The following is a 19,040-nucleotide window of genomic DNA, read 5'->3' on the forward strand; positions in this document are numbered from 1 at the left end:
AACAACAACAAAAATTAAAAAAAAAAGAAAACATGAAAAAAATTATAATTTTTAAAAAAGTATTTTAACTATTTTATTTCAATGTGAAAGAGAAAATAATTTGCTGATATTCTGGTTAAATCCAAACACCTTTCCTTTGGGATTCAAGAAATAATGAAAGGGCTTATTACTTCTGACAATCCTGACCTGAATTGCATATTGACACAATTTTGTGCACAGGTATGAAGAATAAAGTAAGGATTCTAAAGTCTTTCTTCTACTATTACACATAATAGCATGATCATGGCATACACACACACACACACACACACACACACACACACACACACACGCGTGTGTGTGTGTGTGTGTGCGTGAAATATATTTTCCAAAGATAACTCAAAATCTTACATATTTGTTTTTTGTATATATAGGATTTATGATGTTTTTAAAATATTTGATTATTATTTTTTCCTGTAAGTTCTACTTCAAATAGAAAGCCAGTTAAATAATAGTTTTCAAATTTATCTGCAGTAGTTTTACCCTAGTATTTTTCACCAAAAGTTACTTTTAATTACTTATGTAAAAAGTAAAGTCATAAAATAATCTAAAATATTTTTCAGTAAAGTTATTATATGTAGAAATATAAACTGAAAACCCCCACTGACTTTATTTTGAATTTATGACCTCTTATAATATATGTATCCAAACACACATATACATAAATTAAGGCTGTTGGACCCCTATAGTGATGTTCCATTGTAAAGTAAAAAAAATTACAGTTTCTCCCTTCCCTCACGGTCATCAATAACCTGTAGCTCTTCACTTAGAAATGGAAGTTGTGAGATGCCCCACAATCCTATAGGTATGTCAACTGGTGCTATCATACTGCCAGTATTTTTAAGGGGACCATACTGCTTAGGTTCTATGGGTTAAACATCAGAGTCATATACAGAAGAAACTTAACTCAGGACCAAAATTCTAGTCTTTAGGCCTTTGCAATCTATTTCTTCCCTTTTCTAGAATGTTTATTCAGTCATAGGTGAAGTGGTCTACATCAGAATAATCAATGATGCTCGAGTATCACCAATTGTCAGTCATTCTCTGTATTTTGACCAATTGTGAGTTTATGTAATGACCCCCATTCAACTCAAACAAAAATGTCTTTTATGAACGATGAAATGACAATTATGTGTGTGCAAAAGAATAAGTTTAAGAATTGAGTTTGATATATACTGATTTAGAAAAGTGGCACTTAGTAGACTCTCCTCTAAAGTCCATGTCCCCATCAGTCAGTCGAAGTTGGCTGTATTAATAGTACTTAACAACACATGTATTATTTATTCATCTGCCACTCTTCTGCCTGTTATGTATTTCAAATGACATTTTTTCCACAAGAGGTGGTAATACTTCCCCAAGAACCAGACTAAACAGGCACTGGAAATTTTCTACAAAATATTGGTCAAGAGAGATTAAGAGCTTTCCAAAGTAATATAGGTAATTGCCATTTCCTTTGGTTGTCTCCTGGCACTTATAAGACTGAATGGCTGCAGAGTCCACACATTATCCATAGCCCCCCTTCTGAGGACTATGTGAAGGGAGTATGCAAACAACCAATGTAGAAGATCAATGAATAGTCTTTCCAGCTGTAAGTCTACAGATCATGACAATGTTCAGTTTGCCAAAATACTCTGAAGGGTAAGATAGTGACACTTATTTTGGGAGAAAACAGTTAGATAATTGGATTAATGTATTTTAAAGAACTATTTATTATTGATAACTGGAGACATTTATTTCATTCAAGTCACTGACTAGACCCAAAATATGAATTTAGATTTTTATATAGACTTTTTTTTTTTACTTTGTTCTTATATTTGTGAGGGTTTTTATTTTTATTTTCTTTTTGAAATTTTTATTAGATATTTTCTTTATGTACATTTCAAATGTTATCTCCTTTGCTGGTTTCCTCTCTGAAAACTCCCTATCCCATCCCCCTCCCCCTGCTCACCAACCCATCCACTCCTGCATCCCTGTCCTGGCATGCCCCTATACTGGGACATCAAGCCTTCACAGGACCAAGTGCCTCTCCTCTCATTGATGTCCAAAAAGGCCATCCTCTGCTACATATGTGGTTGAAGCCATGGGTCTCTCCATGTGTACTTTTTGGTTGGTGGTTTAGTCCCTGGGATATCTAGAGCTTCTGTTTGGTTCATATTGTTTATTTTTCAAACTTATCCTTTTTGTGTGATATTAGTCTGTTTTTGTTTAAATAGGATCACACTATTAAAATCTGGATAATTTGGAATGATAGCAGTAGAAGTTTCCTCACGAATCTGAATGCCCAAGTCCCAGGGACAGCCTATGGATATGACTTTCTTTCTTATGAATACAGAGAATCATCCTGAATCTCAAAGTAAAGTGTGAGACTTAAAGAATCATTTGAAAGCAATGTCTGTTCTGCTTTCCCTCCTTGATACAAACTCACCATCAGTCAGTTAGAAGGGCTCTATTCACTTGTCCTTATCGAAAGAGCTCTTCAAAGCCCTATTTCTGTCCACCTTAAAATGACTCTCCAACTTACTCCACAGTGGGATTTAAATGAAAACATAAAATAATTAGTGGTGACATTAAAATCATATCTAAATGAGATGAAATATTCTATATATAATTAATAGAGAAAAAGGAACCATTTCACAGATGTGAATAATTTATCAAATATTATGTATTGTAACCTGGTTGTATATTAAATCTATTAAAAGTGTGTATTATACAAATTGGACTAATTCCTCAAAAGTATAATTTACAAAATGACGCATAGAATAAGACACTATTGTTTTGAAAAAGAGCTTCTTTTCATGGCCATCTTGAAGTCTTGTTATGGGATTAATTAGAAATAATGAGCTTTGTGTGGAAACTTATTTTTTATTGTGTCTCAAAGGGATTGTAAATAATAGAAATCTGAAGAGCTAATAAGAAATGACAAATGTATTACATTAGGTAGAGAAACACTAAAGAACAATTTAGTTTTTTTTTCCAATCATGTACCAGCTCTGAAAGAAAAAAAGAAGGCACTGTCAAGCATCCCCTTTCAATTACAATAATATAAAACACAGCACTTTAGCTCATTAACTGCTGTCTTGTCCTTGTGTAAAGAGAAGTTGCTTAACATGGTCTTTCCATAAAACAACAAAAACTTTTACTGTGATTCTTGGCTACCTCATTAACTCAATTTGGAAAGAGTGACTCTTAAAGACGGAGAAGTGATTTCACAAGCATATCAAAGCCAGAGGTCATGATTTCAAAGCTCCAATTATAGAGCATGACTGTGAAAATTATCAGAGGTGAAGAAAAATAACATACTCCCCTTTCTATTGAAGTCAGCCTTCAAAGATAGATTTATTTGGAAATAAAATAATTCTTTTCACCTATATTCAAAAAGAATCTGGAAAAGAAGAATGTATGTAAGTAAAAATATCCCTTTCATATTATAAAATCTGCTTTTGTAAAACAGAATCACCATACCTATTTTCCATAATATTTCTGAATCAGAAAAGTATGTGTTTGAAACATACTAAAATATATAATTTTTTCATGATCTCATAAGAAAAGGCATTATAGAAAAGGAAAAGAAAACAATTGAGCTAGTATTTCTTTTGAGATATGTTTGGCAACACTACATCCCTAGAATTTCAAAGGAAAAATTAAACAAAAAACAAGAATTACTTGGAAGATTTCCAAGGAAAAAAGCAAATCGGAAGCAAGTATCCGGTGGTGAGCTGAAGAAGAATCAAAATCACAAATAATAAACACTCTTCTACAGACAGAAAAAGTTAAAGAGCATCAAAAATAAGGACCAGGATAATGTGGCCTTTGAAAAGCACAGAGAAAGATGATTTAGAGAGAATCATGATTCCAGTTGGAAGTCTAGATTGGTCAGGAGATATAGAGGGCAGATCTAAAGAATAAGCCAAATGACTCTATTGAAAGGGGACTGTCAATTCCATCCATGGGGAAGATCATGATTCAGTGAATGCTTAAAAAAGTGACACCTCTTCTATTTAAAAGAGCAACAGTTCAGAGCAGGCCATTTTAGTTATTCCTCAAACCTCAGCATACTGAAAATGGGCCTCATGTTGTCAGAGAAAGTTAAGATGGACTGATAGTGGGTTAACAAGGAACAATATTGAACTGGGCAGTCTTAAGTCAACCTGCCATAGCCACAGGTAAGAACTATTCACAAGAGTGTTGTAGAGAATATTATAGCAATAAGCGGACCTATTGAGGAGTTCAGGCCACTAAAGGATCATCTCTAATAGTGAAGGTGGTGAGCTACTACTTTCATTTTCTCAGAAAAGCAGCCACTATCAGAGCCACCTCTCTGACACAAACTACATGTTTGCCAGAAAGAAAAGTACAGAACTATATTGGGTGTTGCCTCCCTTGATGAAGTATTAAAAGTTGAGTTGGATTTGAAACCACAGAAACTGTTCCTGTCTTACAGGAGTCAGTGTTATGTGCACTAAGATATACCACAAATTGGGCTCTACATCATGGGGTAGGAACTCGGGATCTTGAGAGGATGAGAAATCCTGTTTCAGTCAGACTACCATGATAAGTGTGGCAAGCAAGATCTCAGTGTATGCAAACAGAGAAATATTAAAATAGAACAGCAGTGGTAACATTTAACAATTTATGGCTTCAGGTTTAAAAGCTGACTTAATTTTTGCTACTTTTCCTTATTTTTTTAACTTGTCTCGTAGGCTTCAAACTAAAAAAGGTTGCAGAATGAGTCTATCAGAGATACCCAAAAGAAAAAATATGCAACCTGTAACACAAACAGAAAACAAACAAACAAACATGAAAATGCAAAACAACACAAATCTGCCAAAGATCCTAATTTTTACTTCTTAGTCCAAAGACATGAATATGATAGGGAATTACAAATCATATTTGGATAAACACCTATACAATCTTAATGAGGAACCACCTTCCAAATAATCTCCTAACAGTAACATAATGGGGAAAGGGAAAACACTACCAAACTTTCTTTAGGAATCTATTATTAGTCCCATGTAAAAAATAGGGATAGTGATCACACACACAAACACACACACAAACACACACACACACACACACACACTGACTGATTTTATTTATGAATGACATTTAAAAATTCTAAATATAATTCTTGCCAACTGAATCCTTGATGCACTAAAAAGATTACATATTATAATTGATTTGGTTTTATTCCAGGGAAGTAAGAATGGTTCATCATATGCAAATAACTAAACTGAACACTAAACATAAATCAACTCAGGTCACTTGGCCACTTCAATAAATGTCAAAAATGCCATTGACAAAGGTTCACATCCTTCAAAATAAAATTATTATGAAGCTATAAATAGTTGGGGTATATCATACCAGAGTAGAGGCTATATGACAAATGTAAAGCCAATACTATACTAAATTGGGGAAAACATATTGGAAGCATTTGCCATAAAAATGGCAAATGGGTCAACACTGTTAGTAATGTGATTGTACCTGTTCAGCAAATTCCCAATCAAAATAACAGTATCGTTCCCTTTGACAAAAGAAAACCACCCTAAAATTCATAGTGTATTCACAATATTCCAGGAAGTTAAGTAATTTTAATATTGCAGGTATCACAATACTTCATTTATAACTATACTGCATAGCCTTACATTTAAGGCATGTATTAGCCCCCCCCCAATATATATGTAACCTTGGAGAATAGAGAAGACAAGCCAGAAATAAACAATAGAACACTACAGCCACTTGATTTTTAATAACGTTTTTTAAAAGATACACTGAAGTAAAGACAATAGTGTTATAAGAAATTTGTATTAGAATAGATGTAGATTGAACTCTCTCACACCAAAGAGAAGTCAGTCAGAGAATAGATGAAAGGCATTAATCTAAACCTTCAACTTGGAAAATCTTAGAGGGAAGCATATTAACACAGGCCAGGATCTCTTGGAAGTTCTCCAATAACTCAGAAATCAGAAGCAGGAATTGACAAATTGGATTGAATGAAATTAAAACACTTCTGTATTGCAAAGGAACTAATTCAAAATGTGACGAGTCAACCCATAACATTTTTGGGGATCTTAGCCAACTATGTATCAGTAGATTTATATCCAGTGTTTATGACAAATGAAAATCAATCAAAAAAAAACAAAAACAAAACAAAAACTCATAGAATGTTTGGTCCAATATATTGAACTGACAGCATGACTAGATAAACTGAAAAATGATACTAGATTTAAACTTAAAAAAAAAAAGTTTAAATCTAGAAAAATGCGAATTAAATATATTATGGGCTTCCATTTCAGACCTTCAGAGGGTCTATTATCAAGGTTGTTTGAGTGTAAACAATAAGCCTGTTAGCAGGAGCCTGTGGAACAACATCTTTCCTACCTCTGCCATCTTAATACCAAATATGGATCATGGTTTCAGTAAAACTATGTTATCTGAATACTTCATGCTCTCAACATGATTAACTGAAAGTAAAATGCAAATCATGTGTTTCTTCACTTTTATGTGATTATTTTTCATTTAAATATTTTCTTATAATAGTAATACAAAATTGATTATACATTCATATGGATTGAAAATCCATAAATGCATGCAAGATTAAAAAGTGACAATAAATCCAGCTATGTCCCATTCGTGCATTGCCAGTGTGACAGCCAAAGCCATGTTTTCTCACAGTGAGGAATGATTCTTGTGGTTCTTGATACCTTTTTTCATTTCCCAAATATTTAACTGAAACAGAAAATATTTAGGATTTATTTCCATTGAGCATACTTTTTAGTCAAAAAAATAATGCTTTTCATAGATAAATAATAATGTTCATGACCTCCAGTAGTAAATTATCTTCAGACATATATAAGAAGAATTTACAAGTGACTCAGAATTTTGTACTATGTAGTAGGCCAACTACATATTGGTTTATAAATTAAGAAAGGTCGATATTAAGCTTGCAAATATTTTCTTGTTATACTTGCTATTATATGATAACACATTAAAATACTTTTTGTTTTTAAATATACAAATTATATTCACTGGACCCGAAATAAATTTAATATCATCTTTTTACTAGTCTTTTAACCAATCTGTTGAGAGCTAAACACACACACACAACACAACACAATATTTAAGAATTTGTTGAAAACGAGACTATTAGGACACTATTGCAATGTTTCTCTCTATACAAATCATGAGCAAGGCAAGCATCCAATTAAATATTTTATCATTGTACAGAAGCATAAAATGTCTTAAAAGATCCTTGAGTAGAGTCTTAGTTTATTTTTTTTCGAGTTACTGTGCTAAATATTCTGATAAAACATAATCTTAAGAAGAAATACATTATTTTGGCTCCCCATTCAAGATTGTAAGTCACTATAGTAAAGAGGTCACAGCAAGACGTGCTTGAACTGGCTGATCATTTTGCAAAGTCATGAAATGAGAGAACTGAATGCCTACAGATACTTAGGTTCATTTCTCCACATCCAAAACCCAAGGCAGCCTATTTTTTGGTCGAGCTAGGTTAACCCCCCTGAGACCCAGCAGATAATTCTGCAAGGGAAGGAAGGAAATTTGCCACACGCCCAGACACTAGGCTCCTGAAACAAGGCCTCCGTTCCATAATTCTCTGGCCATCAATCAGGTAGGGCAAAGTCCCAAGCCCTTGGTATTCTGTCTGGACTCCATCCCCAAAGTTACCTGGCAATAGCCAGGTATACTCCTCCCTACAATTAACTGGCAACAGCCAGATAGGCCTGGCCCACTATAAAGGGGGTTGCTTGCCCCCTCTTTCCTCTCTTGCTCTTACTTACTCTCTTACTCTTGCCTCTCTCTTGCCGTTTTGTTCCCCCTCTCTCCACATTCTCTCCAGCACCCACGTGGCCCTGGCAGACCTCTACTTCTCTACTCTCTCCCTCTCTCTGCCTTTCTCTACCCTCTTAGCTCCCCTTCCCACCATGACAATAAACACTTTAAAACTGTGGACTGCCTCTTCTCATACGGTTCCACCATGCTGGAGCAATGGAACAGGTCTTTCTCTAAAGAGCCACATGTGTCTAACCTCCCATGGGAGGCCTCCCTGTGTTCCTAGTCACAGTCTCCAGTCAAGCAAGCCAAGCCAAGTAACCAAGCCTAGGACACTCTCCTACTGCCCTTTCCCCTTAAGGCTGGGGGCTCACTCTGTTCTCAGCTCTTCTGCAGGCATCCAGTGATGTCTACGGTGCCCAAGAGTGAGAACCTGTTATCCTCTGCCTCGGAGCCTGACTCCATCAGGTCCTCGGGGACACCAGATTGTGCCTCCCTACCCCAGCGCGGAATCCTGCAGCTTCGCACAGCTCGACTGCCTGGTGGCAGTGTGGGGTGCAAGCAGTTAAACTTCCCGCTTCCACCTCCCTGAGCAGCCCTAGCCCTGTGGCAGACAGGATGTGGGAAACCATTCTAATCCAGAAGGAATTATATCATGGATAGTAGGAGGATCATTTCATATTAATCAAAGTAATCAAGTTAATACTCAACAGGCATGACCTGGGCCTATCTCCCACATGAGTTTATATACATTACATTACAGGTGGTTAATGCTATATAACAAGTGATAGGCACTAACTTAGGTCATTTATTATATATTAATGATACATTTTTATGTTTATATAAATACATATATTTTATATGCATGCAAACACACATATAAGTATATATAAAATCTGATTAATTTACTTAGTTTTTCATGTATTCAGTGAATACATAACTAATTATTAATTGATAATTCCAAGAGTAATTCTAGAATATGAAAACTTAGTAAAAAACAAAAAGACAATAAATTTTAAAGGGATCTAAGATCAGAGTACATGATTAAAATATCACAAAATAATGAAATTAGTTATTTGACTATTGTTAAAAAATAAGGGTGAAAAAGATGGCTCAGTGACTAAAAGTATTTCCTATAACCCCAGTGGCCTAAATTTGATCCCTGGAACCCTACAAAGTTGTGCTCTGATCTTTATACATTTGCCATAGGAAGCACTCATATATATATACACACATTTGCACACACAAATACTAAATATATAAACAAACATAAAGAGCTATCATACAATTTTAAAAATAAAAGGACAAATGAGCTGATGAAGCAATGTCACTCTGACAAGTATACTTCTATTCTTGAAAAATATCAGGACCCTGATATAGCTGTCTTGTATGAGGCTGTGCCAGTGCCTGGCAAATACAGAAGTGGATGCTCACAGTCATCTATAAGATGGAACACAGGGCCCCCAATGGAGAAGCTAGAGAAAACACCCAAGGAGCTGAAGGGGTCTGCAACCCTATAGGTGGAACAACAATATGCACTAACCAGTACCCCCAGAGCTTGTAACTCTAGCTGCATATGTAGCAGAAGATGGCCTAGTCAGCCATCACTGGGAAGAGAGGCCTCTTGGTATTGCAAATTTTATATGCCTCAGTACAGGGGAATGCCCTGGCCAAAAAGCAGGAGTGGGTGGGTAGGTGAGTGGGGGGGAGGATATAGGGAACTTTCCGGATAGCATTTGAAATGTATATAAAGATAATATCTAATAAAAGAAAAGGAAAGAAAAGAAAAAAGAAAAAAGAAAAGAAAAGAAAAATATCAATGTGGAGCTGAGTTCCTTGGAAACATATCCATTTCAGGCAAGTTAGAGATGTTATGCTAATGTTTCTGCATAAGTTAAGGATATGTGAATTTTGTAAAGCATCACTCTGTTATGTGTGGAGTGTTGCTTATACATGTGAAAGACAGGCAAGCCGAAGAGGCGAGATAAAGCAGGGAAACATCCCTCCTGTCCTGAGAGATTCACTTCACTCTTGCCTCCTGTTGAACACAAGACAATGAGCTTCCTGTTGCTATTTCTGATTAGCAATTAACAAAACCCGAACTAACACTCAGAAACTCAAAGGGATGTAAGCGAATGACTGCATATTAGTTTATGCAGAAATTTGAGGATGTAATTTATTTATAAACTAATGAATTCATTCATGAGAATCTGCATGTGGTTAGATTAAGCCTGTTCTCCATGTAATCTTTGCTTGGAGGTTTTTAACTATCTAGTGATTTAGAATATTAGACAAATGCTACGCTGGTTTTTTTTCCTCTATACTCAGAATTATTCTGAAGCCTTGCATAAGATCTACATTTTTTTCCTGTCAAAATGGATCTGATTTCTTAGATCAAATTGATGCATGGAAAATCGTCGAGTTTTCTCCAAAACTTAATGTTTTATTTTTCAGAAAAATTTCTTTATTAAGTAATCATTAATATGAATATAAACATGTTTAAGTGAAAAAGGCATGCAACACATCAGTGAATGGAAAAGTGATTACAATGTTGTATGTAACTAATAACAGAAATTGAATTTGTATGCATAAGTCAACATTCCAAAAGATAGTCATTCAAATAAGACTAAAGCTACTAAAACTCTTCTTCGACAGTCCTATAGATTCATTCATTTCTTGTTAAAAATGCTGACTAGAGTGGGAAATTGTAAAGATCCCAAAGATACCCTTGAATGGGATGTTGTTTATATTCTTGGTTGTTAAAAGAAGTTGTAAAGAGGAGTCGCAAACCTTAAAATGACTTATGATATTTTATTTACCTATAGTATTAGATATCTTTTAACCTGGGTCCCTAGGTTAAATGGCTTCTTCTAAGGGCACCACTACGAAAGGTAATGAAAGTTTTCAGAGGAAGGAACAGATGGGAATCTTCCGGTTGCTGGAGGCATGCTTTTGATGGGAATAATGAAATGCTGGCACCCTTCTTCCTTTGTTTTTGCTTCCTAACCAGGGGTTAAGACATATAGCTTCCTTATAAATAGAAAAACCTGTCATTGACTAACCCCTGCAAAAGTCCTGAACAAAAGCAATGGATGCTTTCCCCAACATTTTCAGTCTGATATTCACAATAACCCTGGTTCATAAAACCATAATTAATACGCAATGGCTTATTAGACCATTAGTTATTTCTTTGGCTTAGACCTTTGTTTATTTTTTTCTATTGAAAGCCACAAGGAAGAGGGGCCTACAATTGACACTGATAAATATAAGAACATTTATATATTAAAACAATTAATGACGGATTAAAACTCAAATGTTCTTGCCTTTTAAATACATGATTTCAGTCAAAGTAGACTTTTTCTTTTTTTTTAATTCTGCAGAAAGTTGGTTGTTCTTTTTAACTAATACCTTTCTTACAGGGATTGTGAGAAGCATTTATTGACACAGGGCATCTACATATTCAGTCAGACAAACCATTCCTTGAGCAAGGGAACCAATTCTCTATTTGGCCCACATGGAAAATACTAACTACGCTCTAAATAAGCATTTTCTGATTAAATGAATAAATGTATTGAGCAACAGAGAGGCCAGTGTGTGGATCTGCTGCAAGACTCTTATCCCTATACTCAGATAAAAATTTGATTTAGAAAATAGAGAAATACAGGAAAGAATTTCTTTGAAAAGGACAATGTTTGGAAAACAACATTGCCCGTGGTCATTTTAGTTCTACTTGTTTCAGCCTTACAAAGGCAGAATTGGAGATTTATTTGCCTGAGGGGAGGCTGGTGAGGTCCTGAGCCTTAGGGAGAGGAGTAGCAGAGAGAAGTGATGAAATGTATTTTAAGGTGTTTCTCCTTAAAGATGGTTATTAGAATGGGTTTTTTTGAATCAAAAAATCATCCAATATATACAGTAACTCTGACAAAGTAATGTATAATGTTTGCATGTTCATAATTATGTAAAATCTATTGCCCAAGAAAAAGACAAAGAACCCCACTTTATTTTGATCCTGTTTAAATGACTAAGGTAATATGATAATTTCCATGAGATTTTTAAATTTTCCTTGTGGTATGGACAGCCTCTTAGGACAGTGGTAATATGGTTAGAGATGAATAACATAGATCCTGGATTTGGGCTGTTTCAGGTCCAGCAGAAACGGATGAATTCTCTGCAGGTGCTGACTTAAGCCCTTCCATTTTCTTGAATTCCGTAAAGAATAAGAATGCACCCTTACTCTTTGATTAGAATGTAAAGTTCTATGTATACCCAATAACAAATGATTTCTTTTTTGTTGGTTATTTTATTTTCAAATGCTATCCTCCTTCCCAGCTTCACCTCTACAAACCCCCATTCCATCTCCCCTCCCCCTGCTTCTATGAGGGCGCTCCCTCACCCACCCTCCCACTCCTGCCTCAGTGCCCTAGCATTCTCCTACACTGGGACATCTAGCCTTCACAGATCCAAGGGCCACCTCTCACATTGATACCAAATAAATCTATTCTCTACTACATATGCAGCTGGAGCCAGGGGTCCCTCCTTGTGTACTCTTTGGTTAGTGGTTTAGTTCCTGGAGCTCTTGGGGGGGGGTCTGTTTGGTTGAAAGTGTTGTTTTTCCTATGGAATTACAAATCCCTTGAGCTCCTTCAGTCCTTCCTGTAATTTCTCCACTGGGGTTAGTGTGATGGTTGGATGCCAGCATTGGCATCTATATTCTTATAATAATCTTCCTCTGTAACTTTTTATCAAAAGTGAGTTATTTTCTGATTTGGGGAAGGCATTATTTTTTTATTTTATTTTCTGATTTTTATATATATTATATATATTTATATTTATAATTGACATGTAACTATGTTTTTAAAATACAAATCATATTAAACACTTACATAGAAATAAACAGTACCTTTTTTTGTTTCTTCTTAGGCTATTGGAATGTCAAAATTCAGTATTCATTAAATTTAAACATTTTCATAAGAGATTTCTCAGCCAAACTATTTTTCACTATATCTGAGGTTCCACGCCGACAAGAAAAATACCATTTAACAAAGGACTTGAAGTAAGAATTTCTATTGAACACTTATTCTACTGTCAGTCATAAGCTTGCAGAGTAAGAAGCTGAGGGCTGACTGTTTTTCAATCAGGAATTAATGAGTAAGTATAGCAACAGTATTTTCATGATTAAGAACTAAAACCAAGGCCTCCTGTATACACTGTCTCATTATTTGTCTCCACAGGCACAGATAATACATTAGACTGTTGTTTTCATTTGATACTTGAAAAAAGTAATGCATAGTATACTTTGAGAGGCTCCATTATCAAATTGTATCAAGCTATGGGAATTATTGTGAAACACTGGGTGAATCTGACTTTGTATTACCCTTATTATATCTGTATCAAGCTACAAACAAACCACGTGTGGTATTGAACAAATGTGTGATTCCTGTCTGTTCTTGTTAATGAAATTATTTATACAATGTTTCTAATGAATACATAATTTAATTTTGATTCAAATACTCTCTTAGAATTTTAATCTTTCCTAAAAGCAAATAAATATTTTTTCCTTATACGGTCCTAGAAAAATTAATTTCATTTCCCATGTTTTAAGTTTTTGCTGTTGCTTTTTTCTTCAGAGACTTTTACATTTAATCGCTTAAAATATAATAGTGCATTTTGCTCTAACCAGTGCAGTCAAAAGAAAATAGTATGCAGCCTATTCATATTGGTTTTCAGACATCTGAACTATACACTGAGGTTGTTGTTTTCTTATTTTCCATAACTTTGTAGATTGAGTATTTTCACATGTAATCTGAATACTTTGTGATACATTTGATTTTAAGTTAAAGAAGTAATTTCTTTTTTAATAGCTTAAATGCCATTCTAATGTATCAGATAAATTAGAATCTTAATTGCTGTTCAGTTCTGCATTTAGCCCCATCAGGGTCAGCTTTGCAGTTATAAAATATAGCTCACAGAAGTAACAGAATTGCTTTCTGCAAACAGCTTCCTTCTGGAAGACAACTGAGGGTTTTTTTTTTCAATCAAAATTCATAAAAATATAAAGTCAAAATTATTTTCCTGTGCTGAAATGCAACTGGCACAAGAACAAAGAAAGAGTGGGACAGCAGAAGGCCTTCACCTGAGAAAGTAAGCAACAAAAAATTGTTTTAATTTCAGCACATTCTGAATGTAAAATACCTCAGAGATTTAACTCTTCTGTAGAGTTAACTCTGCTGCACAGGCAAACCTTCCTTTTGCTGATTGTAACTGAAATTCCTCAGCTTCCCAAGAAAAGATCCCTTAGATGTGTCCTAGGAGACCCTGTAGCCCTTTAGGAGGTCAGACATGAAACACTGATCAAATAACTATACCATTGGGCAAAATATTGCCAGCTCCTTACCAGGTCCCATTACAGCTTTTCTTGGTCTTGTTTTACAATATGAATCAGGTGGATTCCTCAAAACAGACAAAGGACTTACATTGCCCTTGACACCATAGGTGCCCTTCGCTTTCATCTTAGAAAACGAGAGCCATCACCATGGATTTAAAATGTAATACAAATGATCACTGAATGTCTCTAAGGGGCAGGTAAATCTCAAACGTTCAGAAGTCCGTCTTCAGAAGGGTCAGTAGGCAGGTGTGGCACAGAGGACCATAGGCTCTTTCCTAAGCAGTAAGCTGAGAAAGTTGAAATTGACTTGCCCAAGGCAATTGAATGGGCCTGAGCATCGCAGAGCCTGAAGCACAGACTACATTTCTGACTCTAAAATACAGATAATTTTTTTAAACACAGTGACTTAAAGTTATTCTGGAAAAGATCAGAAGGTCTCAAATGAGGAATAATAGTCCATGTCGTTTGTCCCATCTATAGTTTTCACATCATCTATGCCAAGTACAAAACTAGCCCCTATAAGAAGTATAAAGATATTCTTACTCTTCATGTCTTTTTGCTTACTACTTCAAAGACAGAAACATAGCTATGCTGATAGGTTCCTAATATTTTTTGAAATGCTCGTTGAAATCCTTCTCATCATTAATATCCACCAAATTTGAGGTCACTGAAAAAATAGTTAGACCAGAATAAAGTAGAAAAAAAAACCTTTATTTCTGTTTAGTTTTATCATCATTGTGATGGTTTGTATATGCATTGCCAAGGGAGTGGCATGATTAGAAGGTATGGCCCTGTTGGAGTAGGTGTATCATTGTGGTGGTGGGCTATAAGACCCTTATCCTAGCTATCTGGAAGTCAGTTTTCTGCTAGAAACCATCAGATAAAGAACTCTCAGATCCTCCTGTGTCCTGCCTGCCTGGATGCAGCTATGTTCCTGTCTTGGTGATAATGGACTGAAACTCTGTTCCTATAAGCCATCCCCCATTGAATGTTGTTTTATAAGAGTTGCTTGGTCTTTTTGTCATATTGACAATATCTTTTGCATTACAGGAGCTTTGCAATTTTATGAGGTCCCATTTGTCGATTCTTTATCTTACAGCATAAGCCATTGCTGTTCTGTTTAGGATTTTTTCCACTGTGCCCATATCTTTGAGGCTTTCCCCTACTTTCTCCTCTATAAATGTCAGTGTCTCTGTTATGTGGAGTTCTTTGATCCACTTAGACTTGAGCTTTGTACAAGGAGATAAGAATGTATTAATTTGCATTCTTCTACATGATAACCGCCAGTTGTGCCAGCACCATTTGTTGAAAATGCTGTCTTTTTCCCAATGGGTGGTTTTTGTTCCCTTGTCAAAGATCAAGTAACCATAGGTGTGTGGGTTCATTTCTGGGCCTTCAATTCTATTCCATTGATCTACCTGTCTGTCACTGTACCAGTACCATGCAGGTTTTTTTTTTTTGTTTGTTTGTTTGTTTGTTTGTTTTTTATCACAATTGCTATGTAGTATAGCTTGAGGTCAGGCATGGTGATTCCACCAGAGATTCTTTTATTGTTGAGAATAGGTTTTGCTATCCTAGGTTTTTTATTATTCCAGATGAATTTGCAGATTGCCCTTTCTAACTCAGTGAAGAACTGAGTTGGAATTTTGATGGGGATTGCATTGAATCTGTAGATTGCTTTCGGCAGGATAGCCATTTTTACTATATTAATCCTGCCAATCCATGAGCATGGGAGATTTTTCCATCTTCTGAGATCTTCTTGAATTTCTTTCTTCAGAGATGAAGTTCTTGTTATACCTACATTTCACTTCCTACTTAGAAAACCCAAAATACAATTTGCAAAACAAGAAAATCAAGAAGGAAGACCAACGTGTGGATACTTCATTCCTCCTTAGAATAGGGAACAAAATACCCATGGAAAGAGTTACAGGGAAAAAGTTTGGTGCTAATACGAAAGGATGGACTATCCAGAGACTGTCCCACCTGGGGAAGCATCCCATAATCAGCCACCAAATGCAGACAGTATTGCATATGCCAGCAAGATTTTGCTGAAAGGACCCTGATATATCTGTCTCTTTTGTGGCTATGCCAGTGCCTGGCAAATACTGAAATGGATGCTCACAGTTATTTATTGGATGGAACACAGGGCCCCCAATGGAGAAGCTAGAGAAAGTACCCAAGGAGCTGAAGGGGTCTGCAACCCTATAGGTGAAACAACAATATGAACTAACCAGTACCCCCAGAGCTCATGTCTCAAGCTGCATATGTAGCAGAAGATGTCCCAGTTGGCCATCACTAGGAAGAGAGGCCTCTTGGTCATGCTAACTTTATATTCCTCAGTACAGGGAAACGCCAGGGCCAAGAAGTGGGAGTGGGTGGGCAAGGGAGCAGAGCAGGGAGAGAGTATAGGGGACTTTCAGGATAGCATTTGAAATGTAAATGAAGAAAATATCTAATAAAAAATAGAAAAATAAAGATTTGCTTGGTCATGATGCCTGTTCTCAGCAATAAAACCCTAAGACAATTATGTTACAGATTTTGTATTAAGTTTTATTTTGTATATAACCTGATTCATGTATATGTTGCACTGGGGAAGATACTTATTACTGTTCTCCATAAGTAAGAACATTGCAAAGAAGAGAGTGGTTGTTCAATTCTTATTTATAAGATGAGTCGACATTATAATTTAATCTGGAAAATAAATCATGTGTGTCTGTGTGTCTAATATAAAGTAGAATGTCTCAAATTGGAAAAGCAAAACAAAACAGACAGGAAAATTTGCTGGATATGATAACAAGTTATAGCCTAATATTGTGTGGGGAGGGGGGAGGGATAGCGGTTGGTTGCATGTGTCTGTATATGTTGTAAAACTAGAAATAGGATCTTGAGAGTGGAGGAGGAAATATTAAAGGGCAGTGTAAAGGAAGAATCATAGAATACATTTGCCATGGAAGAAGAAGCGGGGAGGAACTTTTTGAGAAAGACTAGAAAACAGCCACTGGAAGCGTAGGATTTGAGGGCATGTTTGGTTAGAGAGAAAGGTATTAGAATAAATTGTAATGACATTTAGATATGAAAATGCCATAGTAAATCCGTTACTTTAGATAGAAATCTAAAATTACATATATATATATATATATATATATATATATATATATATATATATACATACACACACACACACACATAGCCATTGTCACATAAAAACTATAAAAACAAGCAGAACAGTATCTGTACTTGTTAGCTAAACTTAACATAGTATAAAATTGTCATTGTGTATACTACATACCACTGCTTATATTGGTGTATTAGTCAGGGATCTCTAAAGTAGGAAAACTTATAGAATGAATCTATTCTTATATAATTACATATATATATCAATATTATTTAAATGAATAATAAATATTATAAGCAGAACCTGTAGAATGAATCTCTTCATATATAGCCAATCATATGAATTCTATTTAATAGAATAATAAATATTTATTATTTTTTATTAGGAGATTTCTTCACATCATGTACAAGCTATGGTCTAACTAATCCAACAATGGTGGGATAGGAACTGAAATTCTAAGAATCTAGAAGTTACTAGATCCACAAGGTTGGATGTCTCAGCCGACCTTTATTAGATGCTAGAATTCTGAAGAGGTAGGCTCTGTTTTAAGTTGAGTGAAGGAATAGGCTTGCTAAAAACACAAGAAGAAGCAGGCAAAATGTCCTTCTTCAATGCATTTATACTGGATTCCTGAAGAAGGTGTGGCCCAGATTAAAGGTGTGTCTTCTTGTCTCAAGATCCCAAATAAAATATTCTATTTTCCTGTCTGAAAGGTCCAGTCTAGAAGTAGGTTCATATAATTTAAAGCAAGCAAAAAATTCTCTTTCAGGTTTGAGCTCCATCTTCGGACTGCATGTCATTATGGAGATAATTAAGTTGACAACAAAGGAAATAGCCATCACAGTGTTGTAGATACACCACAGGTGAATATTACCTAAGACATAGACATTGAATTCTCTGTTAAATAAATGTAGATTTTAGATATGGAAAGGTGAACAGTAAGTGATTAACATTGTTTTTTATTACTAGTATCAAAATTAAATTGGCTTTTACCATATATTTTTTCCTATATCATGTGAAAAACTGTTCCATATTCAATATGTCAAGTCATTACTTTCAGGAAGAAATATAATTTTAGAACTTGATTTTTTTCTAATTTTTTCCTATTTTGAATTTTTTAATAGACTCTATTGACCAGGTCGTTAGTGCATATCCAATACTTTCCCTTTATATCCTTCTCCACAGCAAAAAAAAAAATTGTAATAAAAATTGTAGTAAAAATTTGTTTGTAAAAAGTGGATCACAGGGCCCCCAATGGAGGAGCTAGAGAAAGTATCCAAGGAGCTAAAGAGATCTGCAACCCTGTAGGTGCAACAACATTATGAACTAACCAGTACCCAGGAGCTCTTGACTCTAGCTGCATATGTATCAAAATGGCCTAGTCGGGCATCACTGGAAAGAGAGGCCCATTGGACCTGCAAACTTTATATGCCCCAGTACAGGGGAACCCCAGGGCCAAAAAATGGGAATGGGTGGGTAGGGAAGTCAGGGGGAGTGTATGGGGGACTTTTGGGATAGCATTGGAAATGTAATTGAGGAAAATACGTAATAAAAAATATTTTTAAAAAAAGTTGTTTGTTTTTATAGCTTTTTGCACATCTGTTCACCTATACCATTCAGAGAATAGTTGGAAATAAGCTAGATTCTTTAAAAAATGCCTTTGTACATTAAAATGGAATTTCTGGTGGCAATTTGCTATGAATTTCAGTT

This window comes from Mus caroli, unplaced genomic scaffold (assembly GCF_978045245.1).
Source record: "Mus caroli unplaced genomic scaffold, Mus_caroli_1 scaffold_4, whole genome shotgun sequence".
In the NCBI taxonomy this organism is placed as follows: Eukaryota; Metazoa; Chordata; class Mammalia; order Rodentia; family Muridae; genus Mus; species Mus caroli.